Below are 22,392 nucleotides of genomic sequence, written 5' to 3' on the forward strand. Positions count from 1 at the left end.
ATATTCAATGGGCTCAACATGCCTCTTATCAATTTCCTTAGGGGGTCTACTTTCCAAAATGGGGTCATTTGGGGGGGTTTTGTACTGCCCTGTCATTTTAGCACCTCAAGAAATGAGATAGGCAGTCGTAAACTAAAAGCTGCGTAAATTCCAGAAAACGTACCTTAGTTTGTAGATGTGACAACTTTTGCGCAAACCAATAAATATACAATTATTGACTTTTTTTTTACCAAAGACATGTGGCTGAATACATTTTGTCCTAAATGTATGACTAAAATTGAGTTTATTGGATTTTTCTAATAACAAAAAGTAGAAAATATCATTTTTTTTCAAAATTTGCGGTCTTTTTACGTTTATATCGCAAAAAATAAAAATCGCAGAGGCAATCAAATACCATCAAAAGAAAGCTCTATTTGTGGGAAGAAAAGGACGCAAATTTTGTTTGGGTACAACATTGCATGACCGCGCAATTACCAGTTAAAGCAGCGCAGTGCCAAAGTGTAAAAAGACCTCTGGTCATTTACCAGCAAAATGGTCCGGTCTGAAAGTGGTTAAAAAGAACAATGAAAAAAAATAAAAATAAAAGTTAAAATAAGAAAAAAAAAAAAATTTAAATGTGCCCTATCCCGCCAAGCTTGCGTGCAGAAGCGAACGCATATATGAAAGCAATGTTCAAACCACATGTGAGGTATCGCTGCGATCGGTAGAGTAAGAGCAATAATTCTAGCCCTAGACCTTCTCTGTAACTCAAAACGTGCAACATGTAGAATTTTTTAAAACGTCGCCTATGGAGATTTTAAAGGGTAAAAGTTTGTCGCCATTCCATGAGCGGGCGCAATTTTGAAGCATGACATGTTGGGTATCAATTTACTCGGCGTAACATTATCTTTCACAATATAAAAAAAAAATTGGGCTAACTTTACTGTTGTCTTTTTTTTTTTTTTATTAAATTATTTTTTCCCCAAAAAAGTGCGCTTGTAAGTACGCTGTGCAAATATGGTGTGACAGACATTATTGCAACAACCACCATTTTACTCTCTAGGGTGTTAGAATAAAAAAGAAAAAAAAAGTGTGTGTGTGTGTGTGTGTATATGTGTAATGTTTAGGTGTTCTAAGTAAATGGAAGGAGATCTATTAGCATTAATGGTTGTAATTCCAACGGCCACCACAAGAGGGCGCCAGAAGGAATAGGATCACAGAAGGGAATAGCTAGCATCACAGAAGGCCTCAAAGCCGGGGGCTCAATTACCGGCCGCCGGCGGCGCCGACCGACGCAATCACGCTGGGGGGTCCACGGAGACAGGATACCCCCAGCTGTGCTGCCCCAGGCGCCAGTCGCTAATTCTAGTCGCCAATGCGACCTGGCGCCCCGGGTTTTGTCGAGCCCTGATCTATATCTATCTCAAATTCATTCATCAGTTTGGCCAATAAATATTCTGCATATTTTTGTTAAAAAACATCGCAATAGGCATATATTGATTGGTGGACAAATCTGACAATTTTTGGGGGACCAGTGACATTATTACAATGATCAGTGCTATAAAAATGCACTGATCATTGTAGAAATGACACTGGCAGGGAACGGTTTTGACACTAAGGGGACGATCAAGGGGCTAACTGTGTAAAGTAACAAACCTCAGAAATGGGATTTTAAAGGCAATTAGGAAAAAGAGAAAATGTATAAAGAAAATTTGATAGAATTTGATAAAATACGAGTCATTCAAGTAGGTAGCCTAGCAGTTAAGTAGTGAACAAGTTTGGACTTTTTCACTACTTACCTGCTAGGCTTCCTGCTTGAATGGTTTATGCCTATGTAGTAGGAGTCTACCACCTTTTGTTTATAATTATGTAATACTCTCTATGCATGTACATATGTCTTTCTTGTGGTTTGTTTGCATAAGAATTCTGTTTTTTATGACTCATATTTTTTGTATCAATAAACTAAGCTCCAGCAATTTGTTTAACCACTTAAGTACCGCCGCATGTAAAAATACGTCGGCAGATAGATGGTTACAAGAGGCTGCCACGTGTAATTAGGAACTTTGATGTACTGTTGAAGTAAATGACATGTCTGTGCTATAACTTTGCTTGGCTATGATATCTACTGTCTACTGCAACGGAGAAATGTTTCTTTATTTCCTGTTATGGTTATGACACAGCACCTTTTGATCAGTGTTTGCCACTGTGATTGTAATCTCTGCAATACTGTTCAATAAACACATGTTTAATGTAAAAAAAAAAAAATACGTCGGCAGAATGGCATGGACAGGCACAAGCACGTACCCGTACGTGCCTGCCTTTCCTGCGGGTGGAGGGTCCGATCGGACCCCCTCCCGCTGGCTGCAGCAGTCCGTTTCAACGGCCATCCCCTCATCCCGGATCGCTCCTGAAGCGAAATTGGGGGGGGGGGGGGGGTTGTGCTATTTTGGCATTTTATGGCCTTCGAAACTGTGATAGGTAGTGAGGAGTGAGATCAAAAATTTGCAACCTTAGAAATCCTGAAGGCAGTGATTGGTTTCCGGGGTGCCGTGCACGGCTAGGCTCCCAAAAAGTCCCACACATGTGGTATCCCCATACTAAGGGGAAGCATCAGAATATATTTTGGGGTGCAATTCCACATATAACTATGGCATCTGTGAGCAATATATCATTTAGTGACAACTTTTTGTAAAAATAAAAATTGCAGAGGCAATCAAATACCATCAAAAGAAAGCTCTATTTGTGGGAAGAAAAGGACACAAATTTTGTTTGGGTACAACATTGCATGACCGCACAATTACCAGTTAAAGCAGTGCAGTGCGAAATTGTAAAAAGACCTCTGGTCCTTAGGCTGACAATTGGTCTGGGGCTGAAGTGGTTAATGGACATTCATTTTTTTTTTTTTAATGTTTAAACGCACTTTTTTTTTTTTTTCACTACAGTACACAGTCATGCACTTTAACAAGTGACTTCAACCCTTGTCTGTCTTATGTGCCAAGTTGATGTCTATTGAGCATAACCAAAAAACTGGGCTGGTCTTATCTAAGGGATTGAATGTAAATAGTTAATCCAGGTCTGAACAAATCTCACCCATAACTGTTGGCAATCTTTAAAAATTTCGGCACAAGGGCAATGCAACTTTTATGTGACTATACAATCAGTATGCCATTTAAAAAAACAAAAAAAAGGTGTTTCCATAAAGCTTACTACAAATTAATGTAGGCCTAATGAAGGTAAGATCTGCCATACAAATATATTTTACACCCATTTGTGTACAACAGTGACATGTGTCATCTTGTTTAAATGTGAACGCAAACCTGTATGACGAGACTGGCAGCCAAATGCCTAAGATTTAATTACTCTTCAGTCAAAAGCATTTTTTTCTGCCTTTACTTGTTGCCCATATTTGACAGGAAAAATAGTGTTAGATGTTTTAACAACTGAATATCCAAGGAGAATCTACTCGTGTGTGTGTGTGTGTGTGTGTGTGTGTGTGTGTGTGTGTGTGTGTGCGCGCTACAGCCTCCACCCCTTCGCCAGCCAAACCAAGTATATTGTTTTGGTGTTGGGGGTGCTGAATATTATCAACGAATCGATACACCGGGATTCAGCCTTGTGCGATTTTGTATGGAGCAGCTGACGTCATTGCGGCTCCTCCCTTGTCATATTCATCGTAATGGCCATTTGGAGTCGCGATGTGCGCACATGTTGGGGACATGGAGGGGCGGGGGCTGGATGCAGTGCTGGTGCTCCAGCTGACAAGTGGCGGTGTCCAGGCTTGGGTAGGAGAGCAGAGCCACTGGTCCCGGAAGTGTTGAGGGTGGCCAGAGCTTTCCCAGCCAGAGGTGCGACACTGGAGGATGGCCGGAGAAGAGCCGGTTGGAGCGGCAGAGCCAGGTGAGTGTGCCGCGTGGAGGACACTGAGGATGTTGAAGACGGGTGATGGGCATGTTCCTGCCCAGTCTGTGAGCTCACTCTGCTGTGATTGCCAGCTGGGAGTCCTGGGTTGTTAGGGCCGCCACGCTGGTGGAGGTGCTCGAGCCCCTGCTTGCTCTGATCCAGCTACAATGGCTGAGTGAACACTGCACAGTGCACCTTCTCCTGGGAGGAGATCTCCATCCTGGCCCAGGAACATGCAGGTAACCATGCCCTGATTGGTGTTACATATTTGTGGTGTCTATTGAGGAAAGTGGATGAAGGGGCCCCTGGGTGGCTGGGGGAGGAGGAGGGTCCCTGGGTAGTTGGTTGTATATTCACCGTGTGCTAGCTGCCAACTAATACAGCGCCCACTTTATTCGTTTTTTTTTTTTTAATGCAGATATGACAGCATGTTCCCCAGCTGGCTGTCAAGCTGCCTGATGTCCTCCACAACCCATTCCTCTGCCCTCGCTTCCCATTGTCTCTCGCCCAACCCCCCCTATACTACATGGGCTCCCGGCCCATTTCTCTTCCACCTCCCTATTCAAACCATTAGCCACTGCATGGCTACCACCCACCCCACCTCCACTCAATGAAAAAGATTTATGTAGATGGGGTTTGATCAAAAGATAAAATGGTACCACATCCCAGACAGTAACTATTTAAAGATATAGGGAAGAAACAAACAGGGGACTGGAGGGTAACCAACCCCTGGGACTTTTAAGACGGTACCCAGTGTCACAAACAGAATAAAATCAATATAGTTTTATTGAAAATATATATATATATATATATATATATATATATATACTTCATTTTTTCTATCTACATGTTTCGCTCCTCTGAGCTTCTTCAGGACATTGCAGCATGTACAGTTATACAGAAAACTGAAAAATATACAAAAATAATAAATGTAATTATTAAATGCATCCCACAGAATTTGAATATATATATATATATATATATATATATATATATATATATATATATATATATATATATATATATATCTGTTCAACTACAGTATCTGCTCTAGTCTCAGTTGGTCAAGGCAGATACATTTCTTGTCGAATGAAATTTTCAAAGCAAGGACATTATTGCAAAGAAGCAAGAAGTAAATACAAGTTAATAAGTCCTAAGATTAAATATACATAAACTTTAGTATTGTGAACGAAACCGGATAGTAACAAAACTATACGACAGGAATCATGCAGCTCTGGATTGTTTTAGCAAAGAGTACTTAAATGTTTAGGTACATTGTTCACTGTGCATATGATTATCAGCAATTTTTAGTAGAATGACTTTGTATTGTGACTGCTGAATGTTAGATCGGTTGGAATTTGTCAATTTTCATTTTAAACTTTTTTTTTTTCCTATGGCAATAAATGCACCCAACGGGAAAATTTAAATTTGTGGTCTTTATAGTTAAACGTCTAATGGCAATGTGATGCATACATTCCCTTTGTTACCATGTAGCAGCTTAGAATGGGGATCTCTCCCCCATCACAGTTGGGTTAAGCAATCTCCTCCTCTGTCACTTTTACACATCTGACAATATCTTGAGGGATCGGCTTCTTCTGCAAATAATGTTCTTGCTAAAGACTGTAGTTAATGAAATATGTGCTATGGATTAAATGACAGCTGTATAGAGCATTACAAAAGTTAGCTAGCAAACCAAAGGCAGGACACCATGCTTTAATTATTCCAGTCTGTCAAATATACAGAGGATAATCTCTTCTGAGAACAGGGAGATCTCAGACAGCAGATGTCAAAGATTTGTACATTAGCTATAAAAGCTGAATCAATCATTTACTGATGCTGCAGGATTGTCAAGTGCTAGCAATTATAGGCAATAAACTCTGGTAAATTATGCAGATTGCAAATATTCAGAAAGCTTGATATACAAGACTAAATTGTAGCAGTTCCTATTCCAATTCCTTGGAAAATCTACAGATAATTCCCCACAACCTCAAGCACTAAGTGTCCTAAAGAAAACAAACTTTAAAACTGAACTCCAGGATCCTGGCCACTTTTAAACCTTGATCCTTTCTCTTATTCGCTATAAAATCACTGATGCTTTTAGAATCTTGAATCCGTGATGAAACCCTATGTCGCATCCTGGTATGCATCGGTACAAATGGAAAGAAGCTTAAGTGTCCTTTTTAGAGACCTGGGCGCTAAATTAAGGGCAAGAACCTACAAGGTAGTATTTTTCGACATGCGATTTATACCACAAGTCAGACCGAAGAGGCAAGGGGGCTTAGGGAGTTAAAGCGGTTCTGCACTCATCCTATCAACTTGAGCTCTATCGCTTCTAGACCATGTAAAATCAGCTAATTGCTGGTTCATTTGTCTATGCAGTAAGCCTACCTGTTATCCTGACTTCATGTTTGGGCGGGCTATATGCGGTGATCCGCTTCATTTCCTGTGTAATTCGCTGTGTCTCCTGGGATCTCGTGTAATCCCAGGAGTCATTGCGGAGGTCCGATTACGCCGCTCGTAGCTGTGAAGCCACTGAGCATGCGCGGGAAACGGTAATGAATGCTGGTTCATCACAACGAAGGGAAGGAGGAAGTGTTTGCTTGTGGGCTTCAAATGCCCACAAGCAAAATGACATCGGTCAAAGGAAATTTTTAAGAGTTCATTAGTGATAAAAACGGACGGAGAAAACGTGCAGCCGAAAAACAAGTGAGCATATTCTAATATAGATATATTTTACATTTATTGACTGGAAATTTTTTTTTTTTTACTTTAGTCAGTGCAGAACCACTTTAACAAATGACTGAGAAACTGATGTAAGGAAGGTTTTGGGTTTCTGAAAAACTAAGCTGACTTTTGGCTGATTACTGGCTCCACTACTACAGGGGCAGACTGCATGTAAATGTGCAGGATGCAGCTCTGTGTGTATATATAGTAAACAGCAGGACTCAGATGAAAGATACAATGTGACACATTCCTTTTTTTTTTATCATTCTGTTCATCTGCAGATCAAAGGGATGAAGTTTCATCTGCATAAGTAGTGTGTGTTTTTATTTAAATAAAATGTTTCTCTGCGTTTAACCCCTTATTTAAGCCTTTGTTTACGTTTATCAGCCTTAATTAACTCCCTATTCTTCACCGTTCAAATATTTTCCTGCTGATTTTTTATTTTTTTTCCTTTTCATTTCTATTTTAACCATTTTAAAGCGGGGTTCCACCCTAAAGTGGAACTTCCGCTCATCGGAACCCTCTCCCCCCTCCGGTGTCACAATTGGCACCTTTCAGGGGGGAGGGGGTGCAGATACCTGTCAAAGACAGGTATTTACACCCAGATCCAGGCATAGACTCCCACGGGAGTCTATGCCTCTTCCTGTCCTGCCGCGCTGTCTGCTGGGACACACACGGGTCCCAGAGACAGCGCGGACAATTCCTATTGCGCTGCGCAACTCGCGCATGCGCAGTAGGGAAGTGAAGCCGCAGCGCTTCACTTCCTGATTCCCTCACCTAGAATGGTGGCGGCAGCAGCCGCGAGCCGATCGATCGGCCTCGGCTGCCGGCATCGCTGGACCACGGGGACAGGTGAGTGTCCATTTATTAAAAGTCAGCAGCTGCAGTATTTGTAGCTGCTGGCTTTTAATATTTTTTTTTCCACAGTGAAATCCCACTTTAACCTTTTATTGTTAGTTTTACACCTTTAACATATATGTTTATTTATAAGTGTTATGTTTTAGAAAGCAAGAAACAAAACACCATTTCATTTGTTAAAAAACAAAACAAACAAAGTATCCATGATTTTGGTAAAAAGCATTGCAATGTTAATTTATCTTAACCACTTCCTGGCCGCCATGTAGCAGAATGACGTACGCAAAGTGGTTAAGTTATCCTCATCGGACGTCATACAACGTCCAGCAGTATAAGCTGCACTCGCGGGGTGTGCATTGTGGCAACCGTTGGTGTGTCAATCTGACACACCACATCACCGATCTCTGACGTAGGCTCTTTACCATATGATCAGCGTAAACGGGAAGAGCCATGTATCGGCTGTTCCTTCACTCACACTGACCGAGGCGAGTGGAGGAGAGACCATCAGCTGCTCTCCTAATATGGGGGGGTGGTTGCGCCCTGAGAATGCCCACCCAGGACCACGAGGGTTGCCAATCTGTGCCCATTACAGGTGCCTCCTCATCAGAGCCATCTTCTTCTTCTTTTTTTTTTTTTTTTTTTTTTTTTTTTGTTTAAGCTCTTAAATTGATGGGTTTAGTTCCACTTTGATTTACTGCTGTTCAGGGTCTCTGGTCTTCAGCAAAATGGCATCCTCCAGCAAGAAAAAACGGGAACAATACTGGAGGCAATATGCAGCACACACTAATTTTGGTTGCATAATTAATGTGTTCCTTGCTAAAGAACATACATTTTTAGCAAGAAATTAGGGGTAAACTTCTGTTCCGTATCTCTAGCACTATTCCGTCTCGCTAGCATTAACACGGGTTTTTGTTTTGAACCAGGGTGGTACTGTAGACTAGGGGTCTCCAAACTATGGCTCTTTCAGTTCAGGAATTATAATTCCCATCATGCCTAGTCATGTCTGTGAATGTCAGTTTTACAATACCTCGTGGGATGTTCGTTCCACAACAGCTGGAGGGCAGTAGTTTGATCCCTGCTGTAGACGGTTTCTATCGGAAAAGCATATTTTACAGTTCCACATAATCTCAGACGTTATAAAAGTTAAAAGTGTAATTTAAAAGCAAAACGTTTATTTTATTTTTTTAATATATGGAGTGGAGAGGGTTTAGAACAATTGTCATGTGTGTTATTGCTGCCTCGTTCAGGAATATTTGCTCACTCTTTGTGCTGGTGACCGTTAATCAGTGAAAGAAAATGCTAAATTTTTAGTGGTCACCAGAACAGGAATAAAGGAATTATTCCTGTAGGTACACTAGTTCTGGGAACTACCAGGGATTCCCTTTTACTTTCAAGGGATCTCCTCACTTTCTATTGTAACTACTGTATGGGACAGGAAGTGAAGGAAAATCTCCCCTAAGGGACACTGATGGTTAACCACCTCAGGTGGTTTTACTGGGGTCATAGTTGAGGCTACCCTGTTCCCTGAAGAGGCCATATAGAAGCTATATAGAGCCTTACTTGGACCTCATGTAAAATACTGTTAGTGTTGCTAAACCCACAACAGTAAAATGGGTGTGTATATGCAGCAATGCATACTTGCTAAACTCACTGTGAAACCTAAAAGGTTAATCCTCTACAGTGTGTGTGTGTGTGTGTGTGTATATAAAGGCTATGTGATCCTGTCTCTCTGATCCTCTTTAACTGACTCCAACCCATCTACTGGTAGAACAGTGCATTTTTTTTTTGGGGGGGGGGGGGGAGGAGGAGGAGAAGAGTGCATGTGATCAGCACTGTCCAGACAGGATCAGGGGAGAATGAAAACTCCTCCTACAAGCTTTATGCTACCTTTCCACTAATACGACTTGTCATGCTGCTTGGGACTGCAAAGTCGCATAACAAGTTTTACCCCATAATTTCCAATGAGTACTGTTCATATCTGTACTTCAAAGGTAGTCCCTGCACTACTTTAGACCTCAAGAATACACAGGCAGGTGACTAACTGCTCATTGCTCCAGGGTTACAGAGAGAGGAACGATGTCTGTTCCCCTCTCTGTACAGGGCAGCCATCGCCACCGGCTGCATCAGTTTCCGCCTCCTCGATGAGCCCGGGAGAGGGGGTGGGTCCCCCTTCCACCTGCAGAAGTGATCAAGTGGCTAATTATCCACTCGGATCACTTCTGCCTTGTTCAGAATCGCTGGCTGCAAAGTGATACCGGGATGATGCCTGTAGATGCAGGCATCATCCTGGTATAACCACTGAAACAGGATGATGTCCATGCGGGAAATGGTTAAAAGTAGCTATACAACTGCCTGTTTGTTTCTACAGGTGGTGATAGAGTTGTCCCGCTCCCCTGCCCCTTGCCTCCTTTCCTGGACTCTATGTGACTTGTTGCATCAGATGCACTGAAGAGTGGAAGGAATGGAAGGTTTTGTAATTTCAGATATTGGAAGTGACAAGGATTTTGTCTCTTCTGGTTTTGGTTTGTTTACCGGCTTGTAAAGCTGCTGAACAAACCGATCTTGATGTGAATGGGCCCTTAAGGTGGTAAAAATTCATAAGTGATTTATCTTGGTCTGATTTTTATTTTTTTACATCTCCAAAAACTGAATTTTTTACAGGGCTGTGTAGAGATAGGAGAAATAATATATATATTATATCTCTATCTATATCCACTATATGTATTCTTGAGGGGAGAGAAGCGGGAGGCAGGGTTGTAACTTTTAGCACTTTTTCACATAGGTGGCTACCCAGTTTTGCTGCCCACCTTCAGTGTAATATACAGCCAGAAGAGGCAGTTCACATGCTGTATCCGTGACAAATACATACATACCAAGGCATGCTGAGTTGACAGGTGGCACCGTCAAACTTGGCCAATCAAGTCAATGGGGCGGCGCCACAACTGGGAGCCGAACGCTTGGCTGTTCTTTGTGGTGTATAAACTGCTGTTAAGCAAAAGAGCAGACATTCAGGAGGAGATCACCACCTGAAAGTTTTATAGTGGTTTGATTCGCTTTATACATCCCAAATTAAGAAATTGGCCTTTTTTTAGCTTCTACCACTTACTGTAAGTTTTTAGATTCATACCTTTGCTTTGTGTCACTATACACATGTTAATTTGTGTTTTTTGTAGAGAAGGCAGCATTTTCAATTGGGATGGGCTGCCAACAAATGGACCTTTTTTTAATAAAGAGAAGTTTTTTTGCAGTGCACAGATTTTGGAAGCTTTATTGCTTATGCTCTGGATGGTCATTAGATTAACAAGTACTGCTGAACTCCCCAAATTGGGCTGCATGTACCTTACTATGGTGTATAAGCCCAAAGAACACCTCTTTAAAATAGACGTGCAGATACGTAATCCATACTGCTGTGATAAATCAAGTCTCTGCTTTCTTGCACAGCTAAAAGTGCTGACAATTCAGGTGTTTTTTGATACCTACATCGCTTTGCTCTACAGTGCCCCATGGACCTGCTGCTGTATCGGTAGTGTCCCTGCAGCACATTGGGTGTTCTGTAGTACTCAATTCCCATACAGAATTGCCCTAGAATTGTCACTTCGCTTTTTCCTCTAACAGTTTTTTATTTTAATACTTAAATGATCATGGTTGGTAGAGCGTCCCACTTGATACACCCTTCATGGTGAGGAAGTTGGTGGAAGGGCCTGGAAAAGTAAACTAGAAGCAGATATGGCACTGAAAATAAGTTTGTTAAATTCTTGCAATGTTAATGCCCCTGATTGACATTATTCTGTCAATGAAGTGATGCAAATTGCATTTACATGATGAGCTTTCTTGTGAGCTTTTGTTTCTCATAAGCTTTAACTAAACACAGATGTCAATGGATTTTTCCTTCTGCATTAAGTAAATTGGGATTTGGCTGCCTTGTAACATGAAGTAAAAATACAAACATTGCTGTGTTCTAATCCTGCAGTAAGGTATTGGGCCATCTTCACAGCTGAGTTATTAGTGGTATGTGCAAGTGTTGTGCTGCTCTATGAAAAATCCACAAAATGACATACTTTTCAGTAACTTGTAATTCAAAGACAAGGAAAACTGAACATTGTTTGTGTTTTGTCAGATTTTGTAATGGAAGTGACATTCCTTTGCTGCCATCTTGCTACACTCCGCACTCCTCCACAGTAAGGATACACTGAGAAGGGGGTAAGCGCTGACATCTTGTTACACCCACCGGAGATTTGCATTTTACACTTCTTTATAACAGAGTTTTTATATAGTGAAATACAGTATTTAGAAATTGGTGTAAATGTTGAATTTTAAAAGCAGCCAACTTCTGTCCCATTAGTAAACCTGTGAGTTCAGCAGGTTTGCCGCTGCTTTTTAAAATTCAACATCTAAACGGACAGAGTTCTAAATCCTGTATTTCACTATATAAAAACTCAGTTTTACTGGGTGTAATAAGATGTTCGCTTGCCCTCTTCTCAGTGTATATTTACTGTGGAGGAGTGCGGGGTGTAGCAAGATGGCAGCAATGGAATGTCACTTCCGTTACACATTGATGGGTCTCCATATCGGACGGAACACCTGCAGTATGCATCTTATAAACTAGACCAGTGATTCATCACTTATTTTTTTTTTTTTATCATTACAGCAAGACTTGACATGCCTGTGTCCTGGGACTTCTAACTGTTCCCTTTTTCTGCCTTCACAAGGGGCCTTTTGATATATAAAAATTTTTACAAAATCAAAATTTGATCAGTTTTGAACGCCTCCAGTTTTCTTCCTAGAATTTTTTTGTTTTGTGAGCTATATCAAAAAAGTAGGTCCAAGTGGGTAAAAAGTGTTACTATAAACAGCAGGTACCTCCTATGTGCCTACTCAAGGCCATAGCAATGCTGTAGCCTTTTTTGTAGTTTGCTGTGTAAAACATGCTGAAAATTGTTTAATAATGCTGTGCTAGTTCCCAATTTCCCACTCGACTCATCCTCCATTGGTTTTCTAAAAGCACAGTACCATAACATGCATCTGTCTGCTGCATTTCCTACAGTACTTGATTTTTTTTAAGAGATCTTGTATGTCTGTTCACTAGCATCATATTACTACTGTCTCCATGTAACTGCAGAGTGGATGTGATGCTGTCTGATGTATGAACCCTCTGGCTGGGTGCTTATGCTGCTCCTGAGTGGCGTTAACTGTGTCGGAACTATACTAGCTGATTACTTTAAATGAAAATAAACATAAAAATCTAATTCGGTTCTAATTGGGGTTAGGAATGTTTTTTCCTTGTAGTTTAAAATTTGGATTAGTGGTTAAACGTGAAGATCTAAATCTGCATTCCGTGATTTGGGTAACTCACTACAACAAAATAAAGTGCTTTGGTCCTCCATTTTTAAGGGACCATGCAGGTTTGGGTCTCTGAGCACAAACATTGTGTATTTGGGGGACATGCACTCTGTGCATCCCATGTGCTCAAAGACTGCCCTTAGCACGGATGTATGCATAAGTATGCCCATGTGAGTGACCCTTGGAGGGTTGAGAAACTAAACACTGACAGGAGAGCTTACAATGATCACCTTTTATTCATTCATGTAAAACCTTTATCCCAGAGATTAAAAAAACAAATACATTGCTGTAACAGCTTATAAAGTGTGGTCTGGAATTTATTAGTCAAGCACATGTAGACCTGCTTGTACAAAGCCCGATGCACACAGGGTGAAAATCAGCCAGTTCTGCAGTAAGCGGCCAACTTTCCATACATTTCTACTGCTGTCCGTTTGACAAAAGCCGGTCAAAGGGATGTGCTGGACCACTTAAAAACATGCTATTGCCAAGTAGAAAATGTATATCCATATATTGAATAACAAACTTTAATGCAGATCATATTAGTTCATGAATGATTGGTTTTGATCTTTGAATGGCTTTAGGCCCCATTCACACCTGAGCATAGCGTTTTTAGGCAGAAAATCACACAATTTTATGGCGTTTTTTTTACCACGTTTTGCCTAGATTTTGTGCCGGGCAATAGGTCACCAATGTAAAAAGAAGAAAAATGTCCAAATCTGTCCGGTTCAAGTGACAAAAAAGGGTCCAGAACTTGTTTGAGCTTCAGGTGACTTGGAGTGGAGATGTGAACCATCTCCATAGAGAGTAATAGATTTTTTTTCCCCCACCAGCATTTTGTAGCTCCAGGCTTCAAGCTACTAAAACGTTCAGGTGTGAATGGGGCATTAAAGTGAACCTCTACCCTTTCCCAGGAGTACGATTTCTACTGACTGTAAATTGTGTCCCTTGGGCTGATTTTATTTCTTTTGGCTGCTTGTAGGCTTCAAATTTTAACATTTGCCGCTTTGCATATTTACGGAGCGATAAAAATTTTCTTTGTATTTTAGTTTTCTTTTAGTAGCATAAGGTTTGCTCAGATGTGGGCTTCAAAATGATCTCCCTTCCATGTGTCTGTCTAATGCATCCTGTCTGATATTTAGATTTTATTACCTAGAGACCTCTACTCACCTGAGTGCCTCATCGAGGTTGTTTGCTGATATCTTTACACTCCTGGAGCTGCTAATCATTTGTTGCAGTTTAACCTTCACCATTCAGTCCCCTTGACTCCCCTCAGGCTGATGTTAGTGTTCTGAATCCAGAGAGTACAGCCAATAGGAGCTGACCATGTCCTGGAGGCAGTGATGGGGACACCAAGAAAGAGGGTCCCATCAGTAAGTAAATAGGACTCTATACTGGATGATCATATGATCGCAGTTTAACTAGTTCCGTTTTTGAATGTGTATAGCACATCCAACGAGTAAACTGGTTAAAATATGCTTACAGCTGCAGTACAAATTGTGAGCTGGTTTTTATTTTTATCTGTGGGCTCTGGACTTTTATGTAAAGTTGATCTAGGTCGTCTTGTTTACATTTTTTTTTTTTTTTTTAATGTGGGTGGCTTTGGAGCCACCTGATCCCTTTTTACATGATCAACGCTTTTAGAAGAGGGAGCATCAGCAATGGATGGGCCATCGGGTGGGTAATATCACTGCTTCAGGCTTTACCAGTTGTTGATCACCTCCTACTCTCCCCTGCAGGCATCACTCATCAATGGAATGGGCTGAAAATAAGCAAGTATACACTTTGCTTTTGTTATTTATTTACACAGGTTATGGAGCATAAGGAGAAAAGGAGAGATTAAGTATAGTGTTAGGCATGAATTCCACTTTGACAACAGCCTGGTGTTGTGGTATGATGGGAAGTATACCTGTTATCTCCTAAACACACACCTTTATCACTATAGCGTGCCTCAGCCACTACTCATATACTGTATTTATTTCCTTCAGTAAATTGTCTTTAATGCCCTTTTATTTGCTATTTACCAAGCTTTTTGAAGTAAATACTGCATAAAGAGATAGTGAATTGACATTTTCAGCATTGCATGTGATAGTTGGGAAAAATGTGTTACATCTCCTAAATACTGCATGTGATCTGCTTTAGTGAAAGGAGCCCTATGTTTTGTTCTGTAGAAAATGCATGGCGAGCCTTTTTCAGTACATTTGAAGTCAGTGCTTGAAATTTTTTTCATATATCTTATAAATTTTTATTTTGTAAGCTTTCTCTTTGAAGCAATTTATTAGATTAGTAAACCCAGATTGTTTTTCTCTTGTCAGATTGTTGGCCCAGATGGATTCTGTGCTTTTTCACACCCTCCAATGTGGCAGTATTTAATTGCTTTCCATTTTTTTTTTTATAATTTTGCTAAGAGTATGCTTCCTAGTTGGGAAAATTGTATTTGGTCTATTGGTATCCTTGTGCGGCACTTATCTTATTATTGAATGTCCAGAAAATGTAATTTATACCTGCAGCCTGTATGATGGTCGTTTTACTTGTTGTTTGACGTTCTATTGGGTTCAGATCAGGAGAAATATTTGGCCACGGAACAATTTGCACCCTGTTCTTTTTCAGAAATGCAGCCTTGGCCTTAGATGTGTGTTTTACATTGTCATGTTGGCATAGTGCACGGCGACCAAGGGGACAGAGTGATGGTAGCATCTTTTCTTTTAATATAGAGCAGTACATCTGTGAATTCATAATACCATCAATGAAATGCATGCTCCCTCACACCGGCAGCACTCTTGCAGCCCCACAGGACAACACTGACACCACCATGTTTCACTGTAGGCACCATGTATTTTGTTTGTATTTCTCACCTTTGCCACACCATCAGTTCCAAAAACCTTTTATCTCGGTCTCCTCTCTCCAGAGTAGAGTCTCAGTATTCATCTTCTTTTTTTTAGTATTGTCCCTGGCAAATTCTAGGGAGGCTTTTTTGTACATGGGCTTTAGGAGAGGCTTCCTTGGTGGACAACACCCATGCAGTGCCATTCCTCTGCCGTGTATATGCCGTATTGTGTCACAGCAAACGGTCGCCCCAATTTGCCTTTCTACTTCTTTAGCTAACTGCAGTGAACTTGTATGGCGATTTTCTTCAACTCTTCTCCTCAGAAGATGCTGCTGTCGAGGTGTTAACTTCAGTGGACAGCCTGGACATTTCTGTGAGATGGTTGCAGTTCCATCTTTGTATCACTTTTACTATAGTATTCTGACTGATAAGTAACGATTTGCTTATGTTCTTGTAGCCTTCACCTTTTGTGTAAAGAAATTTTATTTCTCAGGCCTTGTGGCATTCCTCTATGTGGGAAATATGAAGGGGGTTTTTTAACCACTTCAGCCCTGGAAGTTTTTACCCCATTAAAAACCAGGCCACATTTTGCAATACAGTACTGCATTGCTTGAACTGACAATTGATTTCCCTTTTTTCCCCCTTAAATAGCTTTCTTTTGGTGTTATTTTGATCACCTCTGTGGTGTGTTTTTTTTTTTTTTTTGCGTTATCAACAAATAGAGCGACAATTTTGAAAACAAAACAATATTTTTTACTTTCTGCTATAATGCATATCCAAATAAAAATAAAACTTATACATCAGTTTAAACCTTTTGGTTAAAAAACATTGCGATAAGCGTATATTGGTTTACGCAAAAGTTTAGTGTCTACAAAATAGGGGATAGACTTATGGACTTTTTTTTTTTTTAATGGTAATGGCTGCAATCTGCAACTTGTAGTGGGACTGTGACATTGCGGCGGACAAAGCTGAAACGAAGGGACACTTTTGGGACCAGTGACACCAATACAGTGATCAATGCTGGAAAAAAATGCACTGATGAATGTATAAATGATGCTGGTAGGGAAGGGGTTAACACTATGGGGTGATCAAATGCTTAATTGTGTTCATTGTGTGTGTTCTAACTGTGTGGGGGGTGGGCTCACTGGGACAACAGAGATCGCTGTTCCTGTTTATCGTGTTCTGCCTCTCTGTACCACAATTGCTGGTGGCCCCCTGGCGTGCGGCACGTGCCCAGTTTGTCATGCACAAAACGACATACAGGAACATTGTTTTGCACAGCCAGGCCGCCCTGCCGCAGAATATATGTGGTGGGCGGTCCAGAAGTGGGTAACGCCCTTTTTATAATCAACTACCTGCTGGACACCTGTTGGGCTCCCCTGTAGTTGTCCAAAATTTAGCTTTGCTCCTAATGCCCCATACACACGATGAGATTATCGGACGAATGATCGTCCGTTTTTTATTGCATGCTAATCTCAGATCGAATCTGATGAGTTTACTAAAGTCACGAAAATTCCCGCACGACAGAAAAAAAATTCGGAAGTGATGTCATGTGTTGTAATGCATTTGTATTGCATTTTCGAACGATAGCTGTACTGATTAAACGAAAATCGTACGATCTGGCATCGTACGAAAAAATTTTCCGTGCATGTCCGATAGAATAATATCGGATGTACTGTCCTAATCGGCTCTCTAAAGCTCTGTACTAACGATCCGATTATCGTACGATCGCTTTGAAAGCGGTATTTTCCGTACGATATTCGGATCGTGTGTACGGGGCATTAGATGTTTATTGGGTTGTATTTATTTTTGCAACATGAACTTGAATTTGGAAAAATCTTCCATTTTATTTTTTTGTGTGCAAATTAACAGATCTCGATTACAATTAACGGATTGCTTTTAGTGGGGATATTTTGTAGTATAGTGTTCCATATAAAATGATTCTGAAAGGAAAGTAAAGGTTTTCTGACAAATCTGTTGTACTCCTTTATGGGCAACACTCAGGGCCGGTACAAGGGGTGGGTGCCGGGCTTCTGATCTGGGTGCAATGTGGGAGGGGGCGCTAGATTGTGAGCAGAAAAAAAATCTGTCCACAAAAGGTAGCAGTAAAACTTGTATGCCCCTGTTGCCTGCCTAAATCAAGGGATGTGCGCTCACTGCTCTGCAGCAGCAGATGCTCCCTTCTTGAGTTCTTATGAGTCTCTATCCCCCCCACTTGTGTGGATGGAGGAATCCGTCAGCCACTTTCTTGAGCCCCGTCTTGATCCAGAAATGTGCACTTTAATAGCACTTTGCACTGTTTGATTTGCAGCACTGGGAGTTTGGCAGTAACTCCAAAACCAAATTGTGTGCAAATGAACCCTAAGGGCCGGTTCACACAGCGGGCGATGCGAGGCGACACGACTCGCCTCGCCTCGATCTGACAAGTCGCCCCCGTTCTGTACAATGGAACCGTTCTGAGAGGAGCGACTCGAGTCACTCCGACTCAGAAAAAAGGTTCCTGTACTACTTTCGGGCGACCTCGGGGCGACTTGCATTGACTTCTATACAGAAGTCATTTGCAAGTCGCCGCCGAGGCCGCTGCAGGTCGCGGCGAGGCAAGTTGGAGTCGCCTCGCCTCGCCTGCAGTGTGAACTGGCCCTAAGAGTTTGACCATTTAACATTTTAACTTTTTTTCTTTACAGTACCAGGAGTGTGGTCTTAACTCCATCACAATGTTTTTGCAGCACAGGGATTTTGGTCCCACATAATATATGTAATTGAATATTTATGAGTTGTTTGCATTATGTTTTGGTATTCCACTTACAACACCAGTCTGGGATTCGCCCCCTCGCAATTTTGTTTGCAGCACTGGTATTTTGGTTCCATGTTCATGTGAATATACTCCTGGGCTCTGTACTCTGCAGTTTACCGCTCATGACTCCTGCACATTGTATATTACTGTACATACTCAACCTCTGCACACTGTATGTTTTCCTCTAACTCCTGATCGTTGTACTTTGTAATTTATCCAATCCTGACCTCTGCACTCTATATATGGTTATTCCCGTCTGTATTTAACTGTACTGTAATTGTTCTGTCTCCCTGCTACTTTGTAAAGTGCCTGGTAAACTGTTGGCGCTATATAAATCGTAAATAATTAGTAATAGTGTGTGTAAGATCATGGGGGGCATATGTTTGCTCTGGGCGCTGGTCGACCTTCCTTGTCCTGCCACTGGAAACATTCTGTGTGTGTGTGTGTGTGTGTGTGTATATGTATGTATATATGTATGTGTGTATGTGTGTGTATGTATGTGTGTATATGTGTATATATATATATATATATATATATATATATATATATATATATATATATATATATATATATATATATATATATATATATATATATATATATATATATATATATATATATATATATATATATAATGAGAGATTTTACTTGCCAAAAGAATTGCACATTTGTCCATCCAGTCTTGAAATGTAACTGCTCTGCCAAACAGCAGGGAAATATTTTTTTTGTTTCACCATCCTATGACTGGACAGTGAATAGGGAAACGGCACATTGCTAATCTTATCAGCCGGCTTCTGGCACTGCAGCTTACCTGATGGGCTCATTGTGCTGCTTCTCCTTCCCTTTTTCTAAGCTTTTCTATACAGACTTTGCAGTATTCTGATACCAAGTAGTAATCTGGTACTTACACTGTCTGGGATTACAAAACACATTTACGGTACAAAATACAGCCATAATTTGCCACCTTTTGGTAAGCATGTTCAAAAGGTTTTCACCCTGTACTCTGCATTGAGGCTTGCATGCAGCCAAGCTAAAAATGGTTTAGACCCCATCTTGCCTTGGCCTTCCACAATAGACCATATGCTGCAGTACACCCGTGTGAACGAGGCCTAAAGGACAGTGAAATATATCTTGTGTTTTACATATGAGAGCTGAGAGTATGTGGAGTAGAGGAGTCCAGAATGTGTAGCTGGGGAGTATGCGCTGGAGAGGATTTTGGAGGGACCTGCATAGGCAAATATGTTCAGCAGAGAAGCCAACCGTAGGCAATATGCCAAGAATAGGAGTGAAAGGGGGTTCTTCATGGGTTGATATGTGCAGCAGAGGTTTGTGGAAGGTATAACAGGGCAGTATGCAGTCTGACAACAAAATCGTACGTGCAAGAGTAAATTTATTAAAGCAGAACTTCCAGTGAAGTTTTTTTCTTTAACATTCCTTGAAATCTCTTATTTTGGCTTTCTATATGACAGAGGGTGAAATTTTGATAAATTTAAATTTTCATATTTAGTTTGGTACTAAAAATAAAATCTATATTAGCATTTCTCTTTACATAGGAATGTTCCTTTGCAATTGCTGCTCTATCATACCTTTTTGGGGTATTTTCACACTGGGACAGATGTCCGCTGAGTCGCTGTCGGTAAAATGCCGCTAGTGGGGTTTTTTTAACCCCCGCTAGTAGTCGAAGAAAGGGTTAAAAGCGCTCGTGCTGTGGCACTGTCAAAGCACTTTGCAGATGCTTTGGCAGTGCTGCCAATTCATTTGAATGGGCAGGGGGTTTTGGGAGTGGTGCATACACTGCCCCAAAGATGCTGCTTGCAGGACTTTTTTTTTTTTTTTTCCCCGTCCCACAAGCACACCGCCCCAGAGTGAAAGCACTCAGGCTTTTACACTGGGGAGGCACAAGATGCACTGTTTGGGTGCTATTTTTTAGCGCAAAAATGCTTGAAAAGAACCCTTGGGAAGAAAGCCTTTACTGATATTATTTGGTGTGAGAAAAGGTATTATTAGCAAAGAATGATTTTTCAGCCAGATATCTGACTATTTCCCACCTTTTGCATCTGGAACATGAGAGACAGAGATAATAGGCTGTAAATTGGATCTTAACATTTTTGTTTTTTAGAGCAGAGATCTAACATATATACTCAAATCTAAACCGAGGCACCTAATTTTGCCACAAAAAACTGGGAAAACGTATTCACTCGAGTATAAGCCTAGAGTGGGAAATGCAGCAAATGTGCTGAAAATCTCGGCTTATACTCGAATATATACGGTATTTTTAAAAAAACGAATTACAGTAGATGGCAATTGCCCTGCTTCCTGAACTTTTCAAAATAATTCTGTAGGCTTGACGGTTATGTGCACTGTGAAGGTGCCACATTTTATGGATATGGAGGATTCATTCGGTTAGTTGTACCCCTAGGAATGCGTGATATCATAATTGACCTGTGGTGTGTTGTGTTTTGTGTTTTTTATTTTTTTATTTTTTTTATTTTTAATGGGCAAAGCTCCGTCCCGCCCTTCCTGAATTAGGAAGCTGCTGTTCATTTGTTTAGATATACGGTACCTCTGCTTGACTTCAGATTTTTTATTTTACGCAGGAAGTTCATCCACATTTGAGGAATGAGATGAAAAGAATAAAAACAGTGCCCATTTTTAACAAGTGTGTTTTCCATAAACGACTTAAAGGATCTGTGAAACACAGGGAGGTGTGAAAATAAAATATTGATATGTATAGAGAGACATTTACTTGAAAGGATATTGCTTATGAAACGTGTCTTTTCAGCAGATATGGTGAAAGCCTTTGGATGTTGGGAGTGCTGTGGCTTGTGATTAATGTTGAAGTATTTTATTTTTATTTTTTGTTGCACATACAGGTTAATTTCACAGAGGTTTTCTTTCCAAAAAATGATTCTAAGACACATACGCATTACATACATCCTTGTGTTTTCTGTTCTTCAGTTAAGATGGTTGCCCGAGGGGTTTGACAGTTTTGTGGTTATTTCCTTATTTCTTTTGCATTGTCAGAGAGCCCATAATCAAGTGCTTGGTGCCTAAAATGTATTTGATATATGTATTCTTACTAAGTTACTTTTAAAATGTAATTATAGTCCAAATCAAATGACACATGATAGTCTATTAGTAGCATTGAAGTAGAACTAAAGGCAGATTTTTTTTGTTTGTTTGTTTTTATCCATTTTAGAGGGAGGGTTATAACCCCCATCCTTTTTTTTTTTTTTTTACACACAAGGGTGTTTGTGTGTTTTTTATTTATTTATTTTTTTTAAATCTTCTTGCATAGAATGCATGAAGATAAAAAAGAAAAAATAAACTATCTTTACTACTCCTTTTTAAAGTAGTCGTTTGCACATTGCTGTATGTTCAGTACACGCTATATACCACAGATGGACAAATCTCCTGCTGTGCCACTTGTATTGTGACAGATTTCCATCAGGCTCCTTCATGGCCAATCATGTGGCAAATTTCTGCTGCATCATCAGAAGCTGGTTGAAATCTGCATAGTGTATGACAGCTGTAGAACTTCCTTTTTAGTTTAGGCGTAGAAGCAAGATGCTTGCATTTATAACACATTAATTTCACTGCTTAGCTCTTGCATGACTGTATCCTATCCCAGCCTGCTGTTTTAATGGACATTTGGGTGAACATCACCCACTCATTTAAGTTCTAATGCTGCCTAGTTACTGGAACTTATTATGACTCAACTTTCTGTACTGTCCCCACAAAGTTACCAATCTCTCCAAAAAACTGTTCTGTAAAATGGCGCCTGATTGGTGGCTATGAGAAAATTAGTACTTGGTATTAACACATGAAGCCCAGCTTGTTATACTTCAGCTTTTTCCTAGTATAGTTATTGCCATTCTCTAGATTTCACTGCCATGACTTTAATGACTCATTCCTTTTACATTAATAAGACTTTATTTGTCTACTGTTACTTATCACGTAATCTAACAGACTTTTT

General features: G+C 40.5%; 1 protein-coding gene across 1 annotated transcript in view; it reads left to right on the top strand.

Moving 5' to 3' along the window:
• Positions 1-22,392, top strand: part of DIPK2A (divergent protein kinase domain 2A) — a 51,291-nt gene that overhangs the window by 20,283 nt on the left and 8,616 nt on the right. The gene's annotated exons all lie outside the window — the stretch shown is intronic.

The sequence above is a fragment of the Lithobates pipiens genome, unplaced genomic scaffold, assembly GCF_037356315.1.
Source record: "Lithobates pipiens isolate NorthernLeopardFrog02 unplaced genomic scaffold, aLitPip1_a1.2 Scaffold_18, whole genome shotgun sequence".
Lineage (NCBI taxonomy): Eukaryota > Metazoa > Chordata > Amphibia > Anura > Ranidae > Lithobates > Lithobates pipiens.